This window comes from Atheta coriaria, unplaced genomic scaffold (assembly GCF_025399875.1).
Source record: "Atheta coriaria isolate IRGN ID8LTWV9N9 unplaced genomic scaffold, Caltech_Dcor_3.1 hic_scaffold_6_pilon, whole genome shotgun sequence".
NCBI classification, from domain to species: domain Eukaryota; kingdom Metazoa; phylum Arthropoda; class Insecta; order Coleoptera; family Staphylinidae; genus Dalotia; species Dalotia coriaria.
Window position 1 is genome coordinate 7,425,873 of NW_027045448.1, and position 19,429 is coordinate 7,445,301.

General features: G+C 40.9%; 1 protein-coding gene across 1 annotated transcript in view; it reads right to left on the minus strand.

The window, feature by feature from the left end:
- The window catches only part of Ntan1 (N-terminal amidohydrolase 1), a 33,022-nt gene extending 17,513 nt beyond the window's left edge, over positions 1-15,509 (minus strand). Inside the window, exon 1 of the mRNA XM_065305135.1 lies at positions 15,366-15,509. The gene's annotated coding sequence lies outside the window, so the exon portion shown is untranslated. The remainder of the gene's footprint in view (positions 1-15,365) is intronic.
- Between the last annotated feature and the right edge of the window lie 3,920 nt (positions 15,510-19,429).

A 19,429-nucleotide genomic window follows, 5' to 3' on the forward strand; every position in this document is an offset into this window, starting at 1 on the left:
CAAAGACCCAGCCCAGTTTAGTAGCGGTGTGAAGAGAAGAAAACAACAATAAAAAAATCGAATAAAAAACGAGATAAAAATAGTTATGAAGATTTAACGCGTTTCCTTGAACATTTTATCTTGAAATGATAATTTTTTCATTTTACGATCGTACGCACGCCTTGGACGATTCCAGATTTGTTTATCAACGTGATAATTTTATTTTTGTTTGTCGAAATTAATCAGTTATGAGGCAGCAGAAAAACGTTGACATTGATTTAGATGTCACTTGATTACGACTTATAGTTTAGGAATTTTGGAAAATTTTCAGCATTTTATTCGAAATTCTTATGTTAAATTATGCGCAAGGTATGCGGAAACTAATTATTCATTCCTTTGCTAAGTGAAACTACAATCGAGATTTATTTCTTCCAAAATGTCCGATGTAAATGTATCTAACATAATAGAAAATAGAAAATTTCAAATACGAGTAGTGCTTAAAGCTTAAATCCGCAATGTTGGGTGGTGCTGATTAATGATGTTACGTTGCAAGTGACAAATAAGTTGAGGAGATTAGTCAGGCGTACGTTGCGCTAAAGTGCATAGCTCTCGCAGACCGTTTAGCGATGGCTGATAGTGATATGAGCAACCGATAGCGCATCGGTTAATAACAATGCAAAAGAGGGAGTGTTGAATTTTTCTTAGTTAGCGCGCGTATTATGCGGTAAGATCTGCAACTTTCCCAAAGATCTTAACCTGACTCAACGCCCTCTGGTTGCTAATAGCACTGACCTCTACTTCCTGGCTAAGACTTTTATCCAGCGATAAAAATGAACATAAGTAATTAATTTATGACTTTATTATGAGGCGAATCACGTCAAGAGACAAGTCCAGTCAACAGATGAGTGCATGTGCATAAACGTGCCGAGTATTTATACAATTTTAAACGTAAGTGCCATTAAAGTGATAAATAACAGCCGATTAATTGTAACTGCTGATATAAATAAATATTTCGAGCGCAACGCGTCGGATTAATGCGCCCATCGCGTGTAATCGTTGAAACGCTAAATTAAACAAAGTTAAATCGTGCTCGGAATATGTGGGGATGTTGACTCCGCCATCACGTTTACCATGTTTCAATTAATATCGCCGTACTTTTCGCGATTATGCACAGAATCATATCAATAATTAATATCGCCGACGATGGAATGTATAAAAAGAAAACACAGGCATAAGCAAGAAACAAACAAAGTCCCGGTCCGGAGTAGTCAACTCGTCGTTCACGACATCAATTCATGTCGTCCGTGGATCGCCCCAAGTGCACCAAAACAACACGTACGGGTGGCATGAGCGAATATAAATCGAACGAATTCAGATCGAGCGCGCAATGCGCGCATTATTATTCCGCTGATGCATTTACATATTATTTCCTTCTTCTGGCGCACACCGCTCATAAAGCATTTGTTTACCTGTCCTCGGCGCGGGTGCGCTGTGTTTCAGGAAGCCAAAATGTCGCGCAGGAGTAAAAAGGACAGCATAACGTATCGCATGCACAGGCGGGTATAAATTTCGCGCTCGGCCTGGAGGAAAAACGGTGGCATGTTGCGCGACGACGACGAGCCGCACACGAAAATGTTGAAATTATTGTGCATTCGACGATTTCTTATTGTCGCCTTGCGCTAGCGCGCATGCTCAGTGATATTTATATACACGTACCGCGTGCGACGATAAATACGAGAGCGCAGCGCGAGCGCATGTGGAGAAATAAAAGTTGCTCACTGCTGCAGACTTGCTTGCTGGCTTGCTCACAAAGAACTACATGATTATTATCGTCGTGCTGGCAATAGGTGTTAAAAGAGGCGGTTACAAAAATGTGCGCACACCACAGCCAGCGCCACAATTTATCGTATTATACGTGAACATATTATTGTTAATGCTACTTGTAACATGCGCTCGGGAGTGTGTAAAACGGCGCGCGCGCAAAAAAGAAGCGCGCAATTTCAAAGATCCGAATAAAACTAAACCGACGACATGTTGAATATAAAGCAAGGTAAAACGCGAAGACGCGAAGAATGTCCCGTTCGGTTTCGCATGCATATATAAAACTATTTCGCACTCGAAGAATGTTCCGGACCGATGCGATAACTCATTCGATATCATCTTGCTCTTGTCAACTACTACGAACTTCACGGATAAAACCGATGGAAATCTTTGAAGCAACACAGAAAAAACTTTCTTCATCTCAAAATCACAATCAACATAATTCTAAACGTGCCCACTGGCGAACGATAGTAAACTACAATCGACGCGGAATAAATCGCCACAAAATACGACTTTAATTACGTAAGTGTCTATCCTAAGCACTCAATTATGTGTGCGCGTACAATGCGCGCACATCATTGCACTTGGCTTTGGGGTCGCGCGCAACTGCAACAACCAACAACAACAGTAACAACAACAACAACGAGGCTCATTCTTCGGGCGCGCAGTTAGTTATGATCCGAGGCAATTTCCTCCTTTGCGGTTTGCGCCAAAACTATAAATATCCAGGGACGCTCGCGGGACGAAGGGCGGACGATGGCGCGCGGAACAACGCCGGCCTGTGCGAGTGAGTAACGAACGTCGTGACCATAATAAAATAGATAATCGACAGGCGCAACATAAACAAATATTTATTTCGGCGCTAGCGCATAATGAAAGTTATTATTTTAATTAGGCGCGCGGTTAAAGGTATGTTGGGCATGTTGAGGAAGAAACTAGAAAAGTGGACGACGAGCAGAAACCGCGCTTGCGAGTCTTAAATTTGAGTCGTGATTTTCGCGCGATTGGAATTAGTGCTTTCAGTTTGAGTTGTTGGAGAAAAGCCAGCGAAATTGCAGTTTACAGTTCGAAATTAATTATATCCTTAGATATTTTAAGATATTTTAAAGATGTTATTCACAATACAGACGATGAACAACCGTAAAATTAGATGTCCGACCAGGTGGGCTAAAAATTAATAAAATTCGCAAAAAACTAACACAATGCGCACTAAATCACAGCGGTATGTATGTTTTTTTTTTATTTCAATCTCAAATTTGAGTATTTCACATTTCAGTATTTATTTCGCTGCTCTACGACTAGATGACTATTTATTTATTTATGTATTCATTCCCATATTTGTGATATATGGATATGGAAGAGAGTATAACTTATAAGCGGGAAGAAACGAATTTATTTGTTAGTGAAACGCCGACGACACACCATAAATCTTTCGACCGGTATGTCATTCGTTATTTGTTCGCGGTTCGCGCGTATAAAACCGATTGCGAAATAGGAAATAATCAGCTTTTTAAATTACACATGAAGATTCATGCCGCAAGATGAATGTAATTAATTCATGATCATTACAATCCGTAAATCACATTTTGCACACAACTCGGCGTGAATGTGCGCTGTGGTGATAACTTAATCGGTGCACATTTTTACACCAATGTCAACATTTTTAAAGATGAAGATCGGCGTTGAAATGCTTGACATGGTAATGAAACGGAAACCCACAACACACTTTTCGGGTGGGTAATATATAAATTCGTTATCGGGGTCGGCCGGCTCAGATTTATTGTGCGAGTCGAAATTACTGATTGTGATTTATTCGCGCTGAGTTCTTTATCAAATTTTTCCCATTTATTTCTTTTGCGGCGATGTTTTGCTACGTGTGCAGTGTGTAGTGTACATAACCTCATCTATCGTTCGATTCAATTGCCAATTCTCACATTGGCAACAATATGAAATATTAATGTCTTGATCGTGCTCGTCCAATTGGCGAGGGCTATGTTTAGACTTCTTTGCTGACTTCCTCGTCGATTGCACGTGCAACAACGCGAGCTTAAAAGCCGGAGCTTTTCCTAATCCGGGCCAGGTTCACCGCGTTTGCGGTAAATCATTTTTTTGTTGTCCATTATTGAGGCGCGTGTAAGCAAATTCACACCTTTTACAGCTTGTTAAGCGCATCATCTCTCTCGCCTCGCGTTGGGTGAAGATGAGTTTGTTTGAGTTTCGAGTCGGAATGTAATCGCCGCGGTTAACCAAACGCGTTGATGCGCTGCATTGCGCTTTGCTTCGTTTTCGAAATGGAAATGGAAGCCAATAAGCCCAATATGCCTACCAACCAGCCTATCGACTCGACGATGCGGTGATTTATTGCTTATTGCATTCGAAAATGCTTCGATTCGTTCGCACCAGCAAGTAGGCAATGAACAACCGACAACAACAACCGGCGAGTGCGTCGAGCGCATAAGTACACAAACCAATCGATTATGTTTTCGTTGTCCTTCGTTTTTCCGTTGTGGACTTTGGTGATTTAGTGGTTTCAGTGAATTATCACGGATGCCGGAGCCGGATGCTCACCATGCGCGTACACTGGTAGCCAGCGTCCAACCTCCATTCTCCTGCATTTCCATTCGGTATGTTTTATGTGCGTTCTCGCCTGCCACCTTCTATTTTCGACACTTGGAAAGCTGCTACCGCGCGCTACGCATGACAACAACCAGAACAAGATCAAACAATACAACCCCCATAGTTTCTGCTAGTCTAGTTCCAGCATAATGACGTCATCTCATTAAATTATATCTTGTTGTGAGCTTCGGTCTTCTAGTCGCATTGCAGCTTTGCAGATCGCACGTTTGATTAAACCGGCCGAGGAGCCTGTGGTCGATGCCCGGCTATATAAAATTTTATGACTCACATGATAATAATGCATCGCATATGCTCATATATGCATGCCATGACTCGAGAGCGGGAGATTCTCGCCGAGGATGCATAAATAAATGAAGTAACTATGTTTTAATTCGCGGTCGTGTGTACGCCAACCTGCTGGCTGCGGCTGCAAACTGATGGACTGGCCAAAGCGCTGTGATTCACCGCCTAGCGCAGCAGCGGTCACAATGTGGCACTTTGCAAAAACTAGTCGAAACTGGCGAAACGAAACGCGATGATGATCATTACGGCCGATGATGATGATGAGGCGATGCGCTTCGCACATGCACTTGCGAACGTGTAACAAGTTGAAAGGTGTCCAATTACGGATCGCTTCATTATTTCGCTCCTCTTCACACATCCGCGCATCGACGCAAATTTTAATTGCCTGCACATCCTTAATAAGCAAACTTCCTTAGAAATTTAACAGTTTCCGATAAAATCCCTACAAGTTGGCGCGAAATTATTCGCGCTGCTATTTTCGTAAAAAACTCGTTACAACTTATTAGGCATGAGCGCAACTCATGTGTATACACGTGCAACAAATATGTTCGTATGTCATGTCGAGCGCCGGCTAGATGAGCTTACTTCAGCTGCGCCTGATGTGTTTGTAGCTCATCTGAAGAAAACGGTTCTGACACCTTTGACTACGGCCCGTCCATCACAAACACTCATTGCACTTAGCCATACATTTCTACCGCAGCGCTCAAAAACAATGCGTGGAACCAATTATCTCCACACAACTTAAGTCAAAATGCTAAATTTTGCTATTTTAGTATCATCATCATCGGTGAAGATATTAACGCATAAAAATGTTTGTATTATGATGCGTTGTGGAAGAATGTGTGTTTGGAATTTACGACTTGTGTGTGTATCTTGTGTGTGCCCTGTTTGAATGGTGATTCCCTCGAGTTTACAATCGTATTTTTATTGCTCCTCGGATGCGTGCGGCTCCACGGATTAATTCGTTACTCGGTTTTAATTGCCCCGTCACAGATATTCGCTCGCGACGCGGCGTGGCGTTCGCATTGCCCACGCACCGAAATAAATTAAACGATTAAAGCGCGCCTCATTCAATTCATGACTCGCGTACGCGCAGTTAAACACTTAAACAGTTACCTTGGTGTGTTGCATTCAAAACAATTCTCAAGTCGAAAAGTTGTGACTGGCTGAAGAAAATTTCTTATCGCCGGCGAAGTGGCGAGGAGAAGGCGATTATTAAGCGGTTTCTCCGACAGTCTTATCCCATTTGTATCCCTTCGGCAATGAATCACAGGATGGCTGCTGCCACCCGATCTGTACTTGAGATTACGCCGAGAGCAAACACTCGATGGTCAAACGAGAGCATGATAAATACTTCAATCTAACGCCGAACAAAACGCCTTCCATCACTTACAAGAAGCTTCAAAGTACTGATCAGTCTGATCTAGCTCAAAATCGAAAGCGGCTAAGACAAGACGAATTCACAAAATATGAAAATAAATGTTAATGATTTGCTATAAAGCACACATAAAAATATTTTTATTACAGCATTGTTTGCGTGAATTTCTACGCCGTTGGAGATGTTTGGAATGCGCTTCACATGTCAGTAGGTGGTATAAAAACAAACAAACGCGGTGCAAAAAAAAGAATCGCGATCTGCATGTTTATAGCCATCTAAATCTAGCATCTAAGCACCTTAGGCATCAGCGTGGAAGCCTATCGGGAAGATGAAATTGAAGCCATGCAGGCGATATTTCGCGATGACCATTCATTAGACGACGTGTTTCCTCGGCCGGGCCGTGGGTGTCTATCAGTTACACTTTACGATAGCCGCACGAGCATAAAATCGACGCCAAACACGAACGATTATGTGAGAAAATTTAATAATACCGTATCGAGTGTCGATAGTACACATAGATACCATCGAACAATATTGAAGTTTGTAAAACGATTATATTATCACACATAGATGTGTGAAATGTGTGAAATTGCTTGCATCCAATCAATTGGTTCCGATTCTGCGCCGCATTAAATTGCAACTTTAGTTTCAACATAAAAACACCATAAAGCTGATGATAACATCATCGAAGGTAAATTGCGAGTGAGCATCGAACTAATTTGTAGCTGAAGCTAGTGTTAGTGCTCGAATTCGAGACATTTTAAGCGACTATCTGCTAGTTTCCCATAATGGTGAAACCAATGGTACAGCAGCGCGAAAAAATCGTAACCACGTCGGTGAAATGTGGAGTAGCTGCCTTGCTCGGCCGCCGCAGAATAAGATCTCACTCACGAGTCTCCACCGCAGAAGGCCGTGATTGGTTTCGGCTGCAGAAGAGACGTTGTGGTAGAATTACGAACGGCATTTCGAATGCGCGCCGATACCTCCGACTGTGAGCGAGAGCCCTACTTGCGCTGGATGCTCGCGCATTTGAAACTTTTCGCCATGAAACGCGCACATGCCTAACTGTAGTTGGGACCTGAACATCAGATTGCACGTACTATAATTAGCGACGACCGGGCGCGCGCAAGAGTGATACTTTTCTGCAAAGCCATAGCGCGCATCTCACCCACAAACCAGCTGGTCTGTCGGTCGCGCGTCCGACAGCAGAAAACTTCATTGACTGCAATATTATTATTATAATGATCATTGGAGAGAAATATAATGGAGCTATTACTGATTACCACGCGGCCGCGGAAAACTAGCGCTAGACGCAGGTTGTGATATTCGTGAGCGAAAACTATAATAATTTGGTAGAAGCGAGGTAATTATAATTATCCGAAGAAGAAGAGAGTAGCGGCGGCGATCGCGCGCGCACGAAACGCGAAATGAGAAAAGAAGAAATGTCGAGAAGGTGGAGCAGGAGGCCAGCCGTCCGCAGTCGTATAAGGCCATGGGAAGCCGTAATTGTCGATTGTTCTCGATAGATAATATCTAATTACGGTTAAACGATACGCAATTCTATGGTTAATTTTCAATCAAATGCGCACGTTTTTTCAAGTCTGCTCGGCATGCAACAAAAGATCACAATTTGGCATTTTTAATTAGTCTAAGGTTGTAAACATGTTGTGTATTTATACGAGGAAAAACAGCGAAGAAAATGATCAGGCAAGAACGTAAATATTTCGAGATGGTCAACTAACGAGGCGTTTTTTATTTTATTTTTCTTCATTCTGCTTGATTCTTAGCTTTAAGCAGGAGGAGAGAAAGAGTAGAGTCAGCAATTTACAACGTTTAGTAACTTAACTAACTATGAGTAAGTACGCGTATAATGCGGCATTACCATCGATGTGTGTGCAGCGGCCGCGGTCCACGAGAAGGACTATAAAACCGGTGTGTCGATGTGTGGAGAGCAGGATTGCTCGTATGCCGCGAGCACACGACGCGAAATTTACACACGCCGCCATGAAATATGTAACACACCAACAGTATATCATCTTTTATTGGTGCAAATCAAATGTGCGGACGGGGAGGCGCTGCAAACAGTAAATTAGCAGACAATTTTATATAACATTTACAATGTATTTTATATACAACTCAAAGACATACATAAAATCAATCAAATTTTACTTGTTTTGGTATAAAAATTTAATTTTACTATAAATTAACTTCAGTGTTAATTACTGCAACACTCGGTGGAGTGCGAGAGCAAAGTTACTTCCTCAAAGGTGTACATTTTTCATAAATCACTTTACAATACCGCCCGCCCTAGTGATTCGCCACACGGGCAATTAAAACGTGAAACATTCGCTCGTGTGAGCACACATCAATCACACCGACGGCCCAATGAGCCAATAAACCACGCGCCATCGTCGGATCAACATTTTTGATTGCCTCCTCACACTTTCCGCACGCTTGTCAATAAAATAAAGCGGGTCCGTGTATATTCTAATACCACCCGCGAGCTTCCTTCACGCTCGATTATAAAACACATCGCGTGCGGACGCCATCCGGGCTGAGGCGCACACAAATCATTCGAAAAGTTTTAAAAGTCTCATCAAAGAAGTTTTACTCTTCCTGTTTCAGGGAATATGAGTATGTATACTAACAGTTCTAATAAGTTGACTGATAATTACATGAGAGATTCATAGGTGGTGCTAGTTATACTGATTTAACTTTTATATTTGGTTGAAATTTTTTGTTGTTGTTTTGTTTATTTTGTACAAGTTTTACGGAAACGCTTCGCTTTGCGCATGAACGCCAACGCGAATTTCACAACTCGTTTGTCAGCGAATCGTGTCCCAGTGCGCGCACGCCGCAGCATACAAATCGGAAAGTCGCGAGCGCGCGAGCACATAAATCGAATGTGTGTTCGATTAATTAACCGCCGCGGCGATTATTTATTCATTCAGCCCCCAGGTACCGACAGTCCGCGGAATTCGAGAGCTGTAAGCATCAAATTTAAATTCGCAATTGTGAATTTGCGATTACACTCAACAAAGATAAGTTGCACGTATGAACGGTGAAGAAACAACGTATGAAATTATGAGCATGTTAATTTATAGACGTAGGTGTGCGAATCTGCCACTTTGTAAGATTGATGATAATTGTTGTCTTGTAGAGAAATTCTATTTGTTTTTCTAAATTCTAAGCTACTTCCCAAATACCGCAGCGTAAAACTGTAAGATGGTCATAGTTGTGCAGCTAGGAGGTGTACGACGTACAGCATGTCAGTGTTTCGTGTCAATCATAATTCATATTTATTGTTATTGGATTCCCAAGTCGTCCGCCGGATTGGTTGTGAGTGCTCGCGCATCACTACACACATTTCGTACTCGTTTTAAAGAGCGATTTGTCTTCTTTCGGTGTCTCGTTGTGTTACCATCCGCGCTGGTTGGGATGCGCAGGCGACGCCTTCGCCCGACGCCGAATGTTTAATGAAGTAATAAACATAACTATATTATTCCTTATATGCAGCGTACAAACAATAAATAAAATCACACCTCCGAGAATCTTCTCGTCTTGCGCGAATTGCCATCGGGCAAACACAAGTATTGTTTTAAATTTAGCTTCTTTAAACTCCCAGTAAGAAAACAGTAGAGTATAAATCATTTTTAATTCACTTATGGTAAAAATGTTTTGCGACCAAATTTGCAATCATCTATGCTAGTACTTAATTGACAACTTGTCAGACGTCAGAAAACTCTTGTACGTTACTACCACAGATGATCATTAATTAATTATGTGAATAGAAACAAGTGGGCAAAAATATTTTGAATAGGCGATCAACGTCGCCGTGGGATTCATTTGAATATTTAATTATCACTGAAGTTCCAAAGACGGAAATCTCCAATATTCAAATTACAATAATTAATAACTGCAATCCATCGACGATTAATAAATAATTTAATAATAAATAGATGTCATTAATAATTTCCTCCACAGCTAGACACACGCTATAGAAACGATTCAAGCGAGATTTTAACTATTATTTAAAATCAATGAGCATCAATAAATTACCGTCACAATACGATTTCACTCACAAAATTAACAGTAAATTAGAAATATCCTCAATAAAACAATGTTTTAATTTGTTAGAGTGATGCGCAATTAAAATTCGTAAATAAAACGATAAATATATTCAACGATAATTAATTACATTGTCCAAACAATTAAATTACTTTATTATTTTTTACACTCTGATGTTAAATAATGCAACTACCAGGCGGCTACAAGTGCACACACATCATCCTGTAAAAGTAATTTCGTACCCGCCTAGACCTAGAACGCACCGAGCCATTAAACATTTTATTACTATTGTAAACTGAGAATTAACAACAATGTAAAACACACAAGAACCTGTGCGTGCTCGGCCGCTCAAAAATCGTTTATTTTATATATTTATTACCGAAATAAATTCTACGCTCGTAGCGCGTATTATTAAAGCATAATTTAATTAGTTGCGTATCTTTCGGCGGGTTCACTTTTCTTTCCATGAGGACTTTTAACGCATGTGAGTACCTACACTTACGTGCGTGTGTACTTAAGCGTACGTTTATTACAACGGTGCGTTTTAATGCTACACGTTTTTCCTTTCGTCTCTTCATATTAATACACATTTATGAATGGGTTATAAAGTTGAGCGTGCGATCGCGGATTATTCTGCCTGAGACCACATTTTATCGGACAACAGCAGTCCTGAGAATGCGCGTAGAATCATCAAGATATGTTCCGTGTATGGCTACACCTAAAAATTAATCAGTGGAACGATGATTATTAATATGTAACGCGATACTATCGTTCCGACCTAACGATTTCATAAAATTCAAATAATTCTCGAATTCCCGAGATGTGTACCTAGAAACGATTCTGATAAATTATTCTAGTCGTCTCGACGACATTTAAATACGCTTGGATGGCGTTTACTAATTCGACAAATGCGTGCCGCATTCCTTAAACTAATGTATCACTTTACTGATTAATTGTTTTATTGTATGACGATAATGGCTTGAAATTACTTTTTCTACACTTGTTGTTTTGAACCTTTGTTGTAATTGGTACGCTGTTTATTCGGCACTGAAACACAAACGTGACCAAAGTCAAAGCCGAAGTCATGGCGTGTCAATTGATTTCCAAACAAACGTGCCGACGTTCCGCTTTACATAATCGCGCAGGCCGACCGATTCTCTAACTGCGAATTGTGCATCGCTCAAGGTTCCCACAATGCAAATAATGAATGCATGCAAAACATTTCGGTATCAATGTCGACATCTCAATGTTTCACCCCCTAAGACATTTGGGTTTTGCTAAGACGAAAACAAATTGTAACAATTTCAAAAGCAATTCATAAACGTTCGGCTCGACATTACGCAGATAATCTTAAACAATTTCTCATTGTGATCTCGCGTCGGACATCCGAAAGACGCACCCTTCGCGTCCAACCCCATCAGCGCAGCTGACAGGTGATGCAAACTACTTCGCATGATGCTCACAGCCGATGGGGAAATTTAATACGATCGTTTTCCTCTTGGACGGGAAGGATGTAAGCGCGCTGGAGTGATGTCCAGCCAGCGCGCAAATCCCGGTTGTCCTTAGGGAAAGACGAAGGAAATGGATGACCACCGGCTACCGCTGCTCGGCGGTGGCGTTCGGCTACTTAAACCGAAACATTACCACAACTGTTACCCGGGGCATTACACGAACAGTTTGAATTATTCAAGTCCAGATAAGACCACGGAGGCGGGTAGCCGTTGAAAACCGTTTCGCCTTGCCAGCGGGCACCCGGAAGGTGTTAGACCAATGTTAGCACAATGTCGTACTAAAAACCGAAAAGCAAAATGAGACTTTTTTACTTCACACTTTCTCCTACACATTATATCACATCAGTCAACTATAAATTTCGCGTAAAAGATTTATTACCATCAACATAATTTATCAAACATCCTGTATTAAGTGGTTCGGAGCTTTTGCTTCCTCCTGAAACATAGGAAGTTTGTAAGCAAATTTCACCTTGAGCTGACCGATGCTGAAGGCGGTGAAGGGTTGCCTTTCTTGGGACCACCCTCAGTAATGAGACACTGACCGCTCAGGTCCGACACGGTTCACCAAGAAATTACGTCGTCTCAAAGGTGCTTTGCTACCGCCCACAAGCCGCAAATGTGTAATCGAGGCGTCTCGCTAATAGCAATCGATAATACTAGTGAGTATAAAGTTTCCAAACTTGTACGGTCAAGAAAACCACTAATTGCAATTACTACAACCCTAAAACATAGACCTAATCAAAAATACACTAAGTATTTAGCGCGATGTCAAAGACCAATTTCACACACTGCAATAACAGGTTTCATTCATATGAGTCTATGAAATATCCATTAATCATTGAGAGAATCACTTGTTGGATATAAATACATCGCCTCGAGTGTGCTTATTTTATCCGCGATGGCAATGCATTTATACGCATTTACATTTATAATAAAATACAAATTGTTGAATTGTTCGTGCGGCGTGTCGTGAGCGCCCGCCGTCCGAAACTCTTCGTACTACGAGCGTTCCTCGCATCAAACTAAAATAGAATTTTCAGATGGCTGGGCTGCGTGATTCCGCGCTCATAGTCTTACTGGTTTAATGCTCGGAGCGATTCAATAACTAACATACTCCTACGCAATTGTTCACCTGACACAAACACAAACGAGGCACATTTTCAACCCAGAGTCGTTTAAATGCCCATAAAGAGGCTGTCGAGACGATGCGGATCTGAATTAGTAACACCACTACCAAAACCATCTTGATTGTTTTCTTGTTTAATGTTATTAAAATTTTTTTGCAAAAATGTCTATGTCCATATTGGTTCTCATGCGAAGTGTATGAGAAGAGAATGTTTCGGTTTGATGGGATGAAATGCGCGTAAATGGCACGAATTTACGTAAATATGCCACATTCTCGAAGATGGCCTGTAAGTGAACAAGAACATGAGCATGCACTTCTAAATAAAATACGCTCGCAAAATATGCATGAGTACAGCGAGCGCGAAACGACCGCCGACGTGAAAAAACCAATTGTACGAGGCGTCATAATATCATCGCATAACTCGCTCACTCAAGCGGCGAAGCCGAAAACCTACAACTACGTGCATGAAATTGCAGTGCATATCTGTGGTGCCTGTAGATGACAGACTGAATTTGTAAACACCCCGTATGCTCAGCTGTAATAACGCGTGATAATCGTAATAACGAAAGGATGTTCAAACTTGTGTGCGAGGCATTTCCTTCTTGTCTCGGAGCAGTCAACGCGCGCGATCTAGGTGCGCAAGCGAGTCTTCGGTGGAGCCCTCGAGCGAGCCAGTTTACTACCAGACGGGGCCATTATGGTTACAGGCTGTTTAATAAGCATGAGAATGCCGCGAGCGACGCGAGCCCCAGCAAATGGCCAAATAACGAATGCGTGCGCAAGATTGAAGAATTGTAAGTGCACCAGGCGCGCTTTGTGCGCGTTGAAGCTCTTCAATGTCTTTGGCGTCTCTTCGCCTCGGAAATGTGTAGCAGTTAATTTTATTCGGCCTGAGCGAAAAAAAACAACCACACAGACAAAAAATGACAGCGGCCAAGTCACGTCGAAAAACTTGGTCACTTAAGAGCCGAGTTTGACCAGTATAACCAAGCATGGCGCACATGATGAATAAAATTATGCACCGTGCCCGTAGCGGCTGCACGAATATATATGAACATTGTGGGCAAGAAACGCTCAATTGGTGCACAACTGTGCACCATTTCTTGGGTGCCTTCATGAACGTACTTAAGAACTTAATGTGCTTCAACATACGGCTCGTTTAAGCATGTGATGAATCGTTAATAAGACCTTAATTAGAATAAATGTGTGCAGTGACACTGAGGCTGCATATGTCCAGTTAGATCCACAAACCAAAAGAGATAATACGTAAAAGACGAAATTGTAGAATGGTTTATGTTTCTGTTTACAAATGCCTGGTTTAGGAGTAGAGCGTTGAAGGATATTCTGCCATAACAATAGAACAATTTTTACAACAATAGTTCGCACTGTGATGAGCTCGTCGCGGTCTGAATGGAATATTAACGAGCTTAAGTATGCGGACAACTCGTACACCTTTTTATTCGTATTTCGAGTTTGAGTTCGTATTGATTTCGAGCGTCAACGCGCGTCAAACGCTGGCCGACGGCGAGACCAGCCCGATGATCAGCCGGATTGATTGTAAATATGAATAACAATGTGTGCACATACGATGTGATCGCGAGCATACTCGTACACAAGGCCTCATGCAGCGTCACACATAAGAATATTTGTGCGCACCATAAATGGTGCTTTGTTATAATCAATCGGAACGTGTTGCAATAATTTACAATTCAATGCCGATGACAATGCACGTCTAATGCGTGCAAGTGTGTGATACGTATCGAGTTGACAAGATGATCGCATCAACTCCGAATCACAAGCCTTAATTAATGAGCCATAACAAAGAATAAGCGCATAGCCAATGATATCCGAATATCTTGCAACATCTTCGAAATAAATTGCAAATGAAAGCTATTGAAATGTGGATGCCGCTAGTGGTCATCCTATGTCATATCATTACTGTCAACTGTCATGAGTCCATCAACGTCATCGCAATGCGACCGAAAAGAAATGCGCAATTTTCCTGACAATGGGTAGCATGCTTGCAATCTCTCGGGGCGCTATCTTGTGTGATAAGGATCATTTGGAGATCGGAACGGGCATTCCGGGCGCCCGGAGTTCCTGAATTCCGTAGCATGCCGCTCGTGCGGCCGCCGGCCGGCGGGCCCTGCTACACTTCCATAACAATGGACGTGTATTTATGCAATCGGCGGGTACGATCGAAATTCTGACCATAACCGGCGCGACCTCAAAATATGCAAATGTTGAACGGAGGCGCTTGTCACATTTGCCACCGATCTTGAGGCAAATACGAAAGTAACTAACCTCTTATAATTCAAATTTCAAAAATTTAACACGAGAATGGGAAACTGATTAAAATCGCGAAGGGATAATACGACAATCAAATAGATTTTTAATGAAAATTATTCTTGTTCCAAATATTCTTGTAATATCATTGCATATATTAATTTTCTAATAATACACCTCTGTGTAATTGCACAATTGACACAGAATTGCACAAATTAAGTCGTAGTTAAGGTTATATAAAAGGACATGCACATTGAAAGTAAAGAAATGAACTTACATGTACTGTAGATGTCGACGGCAACTTGTAGGAATAGGGCGATCAACCGAAGATTCATTAACGTGCAATTTTCGAACGTAACAGGCGATTTCAACACGATGTCAACACAAAACAGCTGCTTACAGGTTTGTCAAATAATGTTAAATGACGTTTGACAATGACATGCTGCAGCTACTCTCCGAGTAGCTCATTTTATTACGTTAGGGATTCTATTATAGGCAACTTTGAGTACATAAAGTCAAAATAGCTTATAATTTGAAATATAATAATTAAAATGTTTAAATCTCTTTTGAAAGAGATATAATAAATTTATTGTCATCAATTAAACAGCTTTATAAATAAGTTTATACAGAAATAGGAGTTGTTTCACAATTTTAAATGTAGTCATCTTTACTTGGAGGGAGTTAGGTTTGTCTGCGGCTTCACAGATGGCACTACCAATACCAAAAGGATCAAAATTTAGTTAAATATTTATTTAATACACCATCAGATAGCAGTACTCATGCGTTTTGAAATAATATTCAATTTTTGTTCTATAAAATCTTGCAATAACCGACAATCTAAAACATTTCTTACTCTAACAATGACATGGAACTATATATTATATTCAAGGATTTGTTTGTTGTGTGACTTTATATTTCCGATAATATTTATCAGAGCGAATGCTCGAAACCTCGCCTCGAAGCAATAAACACAACATAACAATGCAACACAAACAAGAAGTCATGAACATAAATCGCCCGTCGATTTGTCTCGCCAATGCAGAATCGCGGCAAAAGTCCACCGAAGTCACAACGCAAACAAACAAACAAGCACCCCCTCGACAATCCCACAAACAAACGAGTAAATCGCACAAGACCCAAACAGCCGTGAATGCAAATATAGTTATGGTGTTATACGATAACAATAACACCAGTACCAGCGTCGGAATTAACCGAAACGCGTCGAAATGCAGCCGCGGACATTCGAGGGGAATGCAGTAATTGAGAAATATCAACCCTCAGTTTGACCGGCCGCCAACTATTCACTGGATAATGGAATAACTGTTAAAGTATGCGACCGTATGGTGTATTACACGTATGAATTGATGTATATTTGTAGTTGTAGTTGCTATTCGCACGGACGATGTTACTTATTACAGTTATTATACTTTCGCACAACGTCGACGCTGGGGATAAAATAGAATACGAGCGCGTGAGTGGAGCGAAAGCCGTGACAATATTTCATTACATTTGCGCATAATCGCGATTGCAGTTGCAGCCGCTATGTCATTTCGTGATAGCTCAATCACGTCGGCAGCGAAATGTTTAATGTTGCATGCACAAAGCCCTTGTCGCCGCGTCTGCAAGTTGTTTTGTTGAATCGATGAGAATTCCATTCTATTTCTGCACATTCTACTTTGTACAAATATGAGTATGTTGTTGGTCTGCATATGGAAGTCTCTTTCTCCCTTTTTAATCTCGTTCTCTTAACGGGCCATTAAATAATGTGAATTGTGTGGATTTTTATTATGCACAAGTTGCACTTTATGTGTTTGATATCTTATATTTCATGTTTTCGGTTTATTTATTGCAAAATGTGGGGAACCACCAGTCGGTCGGAGTTTACAACTAGTTTTAAACCCTAAAACTTGTCCGAAATTAATTAAAACTTTAACGGTATTTATTTATTTAATTCTATTTTAACCGCTCTAAGATGCGAATTTAAAGAGATTTTCCATGTTACTCTAAATACCTACTTTGGCATTTAACGCATCGCGACGCTCGTTCGTTGGATGGTTGGTTGGTTGCGCTGAAGAGCTGGAAATTCCGCGACGATCAAAGGAAACTCGACCGCCCCCTCGTAGAGTCGCCGAGTAAAATTGGATTAATTCGTTTTAAACGTTTTAAACGAGTGGATATTTGAGTGAATTCGGAAGATATATGCTTAGAGCTCCTCATCTCCTTTTCGCGAAGCCCCGGAGAGTAACAGTAGACACATTCAGACATTCCAACATTCAGACTTTGAGACGACGCCTGATATTCCATTTGCTGCCAGGGCTTTCTCGGAGTTTCAGCGATTAAAGAACAAGAAAACGAGCAATGCTCGCTTGGAATGAAGCAGTCGAAGCAGTGAACGCACTGAGGCCGGAATTAAAACGAGACTCAACAAGGGAAAGGGAAAGTTAAACAGAAATGAAAAGGATGATTCGGGGGGTGGGAATGTCCTTGAAGAAAATTAATTTGGGGAATTTCTTAGAAAATTATAGACATATTGTAGCATTGATGTGATATAATTAGTTGAAAAAACAGACTTTAGTTCTGAATTTCGGAATTCACATTTTTTTCCTCTGGGAGATGATAATAATTAGTTTAACCTCTTGCCCTGGTTGCCCTCTTGCTGTCAATATTTGACGTCCACTCGTGGTGGTTCCTTATTGACTTTTATTAATAATAAAAATATTTTGCTTTCTTCCGGAGTTCGATGATTTTATCAAAGAAGTACAGCGCGCTTCTTTATAAAATACGGAAACAATATTGACATGGTTCGTTCACTGCTCGTGGTCTATTGACACAATCATATTGCGAAAGAAGCAATTGCATTAACGCCAACCGCCACGTCCATCTCTTCAAGTCTTCAACTTCTATCTTTACACGCTGAAAGCCGTAAAAGTTAGGAGGCGTACATCACATCAGGCTTTGCGTGGCTTGTCTGTCGGGAGGGTGTTGATTTGCTGAGCACTGTTGAAGCCTGCGAACACAGGGAGTATGTATTCTGTGGTTTCGGACAGTTTGTTAGTACCCAACCGCGCACAGGCTGCTAGCAGGCCCGAGGGAACTTTATCAGTTCACATCTTATCGTTTCTTGCGTTTGCGTGAATATCTTATATCTAGAGCAAGCAGGGCCCGACCCTCTACAGCCCCAAAAGGAGATAGTCTTACCATCTTGCCACTATACGTCCGAGGTGCGTATAGCGCGTGCGAGAGTCGTTATCCTTGTATCCACCACCATTTGCACCAGCCAGACACGAATAAAGCCCCTAGAATCTCCGGCTAGACAATATACAATTTCGCTTTCTTCCTCTAACGTTGGGCAAAAGGCGATGACGAAGGGTGGTACAATTTGTTTAGTCTGGGATACGCGCGCCACATAAACTAGCAGGACACGAAGCAGATGGTAATTTTGCGCTGTTTAGTTATTGATATACAGTGTGTTCCCATAAGCATAAAATTTATTTTTCTCTACTTATTTAATATCATCATCAAGGGACGATTAATTAATTATGAGGGTGATTCTTTTTGATGTTCACGTTTTTAGGTCTGTTGCACGTCCAAATTTAGTTACTTCTTCAGTGAACCTGGTGTTTATCTCAGCGGTGTTTGTGTATCTTTACAACCCTCATATTTGCAACACGCACTAAATAGATTTACCCTCGTTGTAGGCGCGCACACAGCCTCGGAGCGTTTGTACAATTTTGTTTCCCTCTGTTTCTTATTTCATGGATGGGACCAGCAGTTCTACCTTCTTCGTTCGGTTTGTTTGAGTTATGAACGACACTAACCAGTTTAAAAGATGCCGCCCCCCAACCCGCGTGTGCTTACATCCGTAGCAAATTACTCAAAGCGAATAAATTAATTCATTTGCAGCTGTCGGGAATATAACAAGTTGAATTTAGTGATTTAAATAAAAAGTTATATGAAAAATAGAAAAATGATTTCTATTATAGGAAATTCTTGTTGTTGGCACTTAGCAATCATACATTGAATTATTTCAACTAATTTTTTTGTTTTTATATTCATGGTAATGTAAGTTTTGTGAGGTTTATGAATTTATAGTTTGTTCAATGTAAATTCAGAGTTTTTATTAATTTGTGTTTGCTTTAATTCTAAAAATTGCATATATTTTTATTTACAAAATGAAATTCGTTAAAAAAGTATTTATTTTCATTCGGTATTAGTTTTGTTGAAAATTGTACGTCGCACATATGATGTTTGACGCAATGGATGCATTGGATAGTAAACAGTTACCGGGAACAGCGAGCAAACAATGAATTTCGTATCACCAATTTGCGTACTAATTGATTC